This window comes from Haliotis rubra, unplaced genomic scaffold (assembly GCF_003918875.1).
Source record: "Haliotis rubra isolate DU_JTF1 unplaced genomic scaffold, ASM391887v1 Scf235, whole genome shotgun sequence".
Taxonomy (NCBI): Eukaryota; Metazoa; Mollusca; class Gastropoda; order Lepetellida; family Haliotidae; genus Haliotis; species Haliotis rubra.
Genome location: NW_025766392.1, coordinates 3,905 through 8,265, shown reverse-complemented (window position 1 = coordinate 8,265; position 4,361 = coordinate 3,905). Strand labels below are relative to the sequence as shown.

The window sequence follows — 4,361 nt, the reverse complement described above, 5'->3', positions numbered from 1 at the left end:
ATATTTCTGGAATATTGCTAAAAGCAGCGTATGACTTAACTCACGTTAAATTTCAGGCCGTGATATTGCTGGAATATTGCTAAAAGCGGAGTATGACTAAACTCACTCACTCACGTTAAATTTCAGGCCGTGATATTGCTGGAATATTGCTAAAAGCGGAGTATGACTAAACTCACTCACTCACTCACGTTAAATTTCGGGCCGTGATATTTCTGGAATATTGTTAAAAGCGGCGTATGACTAACTCACTCGCGTTAAATTTCAGAATGATATGACTGTTTCTGTTTGCCATCTTAGAAAGATCAAAAGACGACTGCCTTTTCAGAAGCTGCAAGACAGACAGGTGAAAATACTCATGGATAATTTGGCTCCTTCAATAATTGCTCCAGTTTTTGCTTGGAATACAATATGCTTTTGCAAGCATATACAGACATGACAACCTCACTCGATGAACGGCAGTTTTATTGTACCGACTAAGAGCTATGTACAGGGAATTCCCGATGCCTCACTGCTCTAATCTTTGCTCAGTCAGTCACCAGATCTGTAAGAATGCACAAAACTATACTTGTCATTTGTGGTCTTTATATTTCTTATGTAAAACTGACGCCGATCGTGTTTGGATGTCTTGTGGTAAAACTACAGACGCCTCGATCAATCAAATCTCATTTTCCGCTTTTGTATTACTCGACATTTGTGGTCTTTATATTTCTTATGTAAGCTGGCGCCGATCAAAATTCGGCGGAGAGTAATACCCAAGAGGAAAATGAGATTTGATTTATCGAGGCTGGATACTGCTGTATACAATTTAACATTTTACTTACCACAGAGACCACATGTTTTAGCACAGTTGTCTTTCGCCCAGTTGATGAAGTGCCCACCACATGCTGAGCTGCCGTATGATGCACAGTTGTCCCGCTGGTCCTTACAAGTGTTGGAATCTGGGGAATGGCGGCCATTGGAGGCTTACATTGGTGTATATAACGTAGTCGTACCATTTGTATTCATTTGTATTTTGATAATCACAACCTGAAAGGATAGTCTTCTTCGACCTCGCTCAATGTTTTGTTTGTTGATTGTTTAATGCCACACCAGGCATTATTCCTGCTTTATGAGGCGGTCAGGAGCAGACAATCCAGTGATTGATATCATGAGCATCGATTCTTCCCAGTTTGGATACGATGACAATCACCACCAAGTCATCGTGCCGGACCGCCCGATCCCGTTAGTACGAGCAGCACGGGTTGCTGAAGATAAATTGTCATAGGTCTCGTTCGGAGATGTAATGCGTGACTGAGTGAGTTTAGTTTTTACGCTGCACTCAGTAATATTTCAGCTATGTGGCGACGGGCTGTGAATACTCGAGTAATGGGTATCGATCTACGCAATTGGGATGCGATGACATGTAGGGTCAACCAAGTCAGCGAGCCTGACCACCTGATACCAGAAGATATAATGAGTATATAATTTTACATTTCTTTCTACGCTCATGTCACTATTAACTTTCAGCTATGCGCTACATCTGAAATGGGCCAAAATATTCAACACTGCCTGATATAAACTTCCATAAAATAATATTTTGCAATTATGATTATATAATTATGATAATGTTTGATACTGCCAATTGATTATTCTACAATAGATATTCATGTATAGAAACATGTTTAATCACTCATTAAACACACATGTCATAAAAGCCATGGCCTATTTTCTCCGTTTCGTCTTTTGTTATATATGTGGACACCGTTACTGAGTGAAATGGCGTCAGAATTTCTTGAAGTAATCAAATATGGAAAGAAATACAACATACGAAACCGAAAGGACAGCATGTAAAACTATCGTATTAAATAGTTTATCGTTCTGGGAGTAAGATGCTGACTGTGAATAAATTCAATATCATTTGTTGAACAGGGATGGGGTTTTAGAAATGTCTTTTTTATTTAAAGGCAACGCCTCTGCAGACCGAAGTGAAAGCCCAACGTGGGTGATTTGTCACTGGTATTGCTAAAGATAACCTACCTACACACCTACATCCTCAAACACACACGTCGGTGATTTGTCACTGGTATTGCTAAAGAAATCCTACCTACACACCTACATCCTCAAACACACACGTCGGTGATTTGTCACTACAGAATTGCTAAAGAGAACCTACATACCTCACCGTCATCCACACAGGTCGGTGATTTGTCACTAGTATTGCTAAAGAAACCTACCTACACCTTCTACATCCTTCAAACACACACGTCGGTGATTTGTCACCGGTATTGCTATAGAAAACCTACCTACACACTTCATTCCTCAAACACACACGTCGGTGATTTGTCACTGGTATTGCTATAGAAAACCTACCTACACACCTTACATCCTCAAACACACACGTCGGTGATTTGTCACCGGTATTGCTAAAGAAAACCTACCTACACACCTTCATCCTCAAACACACGTCGGTGATTTGTCACTGGTATTGCTATAGAAAACCTACCTGCACACATCTACATCCTCAAACACACGTCGGTAATTTGTCACCGGTATTGCTATAGAAAACCTACCTACACACCTACATCCTCAAACACACACGTCGGTGATTTGTCACTGGTATTGCTATAGAAAACCTACCTACACACCTACATCCTCAAACACACACGTCGGTGATTTGTCACTGGTATTGCTAAAGAAAACCTACCTACACACCTACATCCTCAAACACACACGTCGGTAATTTGTCACTGGTATTGCTAAAGAGAACCTACCTACACACCTACATCCTCAAACACACACGTCGGTGATTTGTCACTGGTATTGCTAAAGAAAACCTACCTTACCTACACACCTACATCCTCAAACACACGTCGGTAATTTGTCACCGGTATTGCTAAAGAAACCTACCTACGCACCTACTTCCTCAAACACACACGTCGGTAATTTGTCACCGGTATTGCTAAAGAAAACCTACCTGCACACCTACATCCTCAAACACACACGTCGGTGATTTGTCACTGGTATTGCTAAAGAAACCTACCTACACACCTACATCCTCAAACACACACGTCGGTAATTTGTCACTGGTATTGCTAAAGAACCCTAACACACCTAACCTCAAACAATACACGTCATTTGTCCTGGTATTTTAACACACACGTCGGTAATTTGTCACTGGTATTGCTAAAGAAACCCTACCTACACACCTACATCCTCAAACACACACGTCGGTAATTTGTCACCGGTATTGCTAAAGAGAACCTACCTACACACCTACATCCTCAAACACACACGTCGGTAATTTGTCACCGGTATTGCTAAAGAAAACCTACCTACACCTACATCCTCAAACACACACGTCGGTAATTTGTCACTGGTATTGCTAAAGAGATCCTACCACCACGTACCCTCAAACACACACGTCGGTGATGTGTCACTGGTATTGCTAAAGAAAACCTACCTACGTCCTCAAACACACGTCGGTGATTTGTCACTGGTATTGCTAAAGAGAACCTACCTACACACCTACATCCTCAAACACACACACACCTCGGTGATTTGTCACTGGTATTGCTAAAGAGAACCTACCTACACGTACATCCTCAAACACACGTCGGTGATGTGTCACTGGTATTGCTAAAGAAAACCTACCTACACACCTACATCCTCAAACACACACGTCGGTGATTTGTCACCGGTATTGCTAAAGAGAACCTACCTACACTTTACATCCCTCAAACACACCGTCATTTGTCACTGGTACTATGGACACGTCGGTGATTTGTCACCGGTATTGCTAAAGAGAACCTACCTACACACCTACATCATCAAACACACACGCAGGCAAGCACGCACACCCACCCCCGGTCGTATATACTCATGGGGTGGACATTTCTGTATACTCACCACAAAGGTTGCAATAGGAAGCACAGTTATCCTGAACCCACGTTTTGTATTGGCTGTCGGTACAAACTGACTGGCCGTATTCCTTACAGGTTGGGGATTTCGTCAACGCATTGTTGACTGGGCACAGGTTGCGTTACAGTGTGCGGAAAGTGCGGAATAACGAAGATCCTAGGAATAAGAGTAAGATTGATAAGAAGAAATTACACCCAATAACTTTGTAATTATAAGCTTTGGAAAAATGTTTTTATTTTCTGGGGCGGCGGATAGCCTAGTGGTTCTTTAAAAGCGTTCGCTCGTCACGCCGAAAACCCAGGTACGATTCCCCACATGGGTACAATGTGTGAAGCCCATTTCTGATATCCCTTGCCGTGATATTGCTGGAACATTGCAAAGGAATCGGCATAAAACCATACTCACTCACTCTTACCTTTCTTGTCACAATATCCACATGTTTTGGCACAGTTATAGCTTGCCCA

General features: G+C 42.0%; 1 long non-coding RNA gene across 1 annotated transcript; it reads right to left on the bottom strand.

The window, feature by feature from the left end:
• Positions 1-444: 444 nt before the first annotated feature.
• LOC124278313 lies at positions 445-4,000 on the bottom strand. Its single transcript, XR_006899057.1, has 3 exons — positions 3,886-4,000; positions 822-938; positions 445-541 (listed from the first exon to the last, which is right to left on the bottom strand). It is a non-coding gene; the product is annotated as an uncharacterized LOC124278313 (long non-coding RNA).
• Positions 4,001-4,361: the final 361 nt, after the last annotated feature.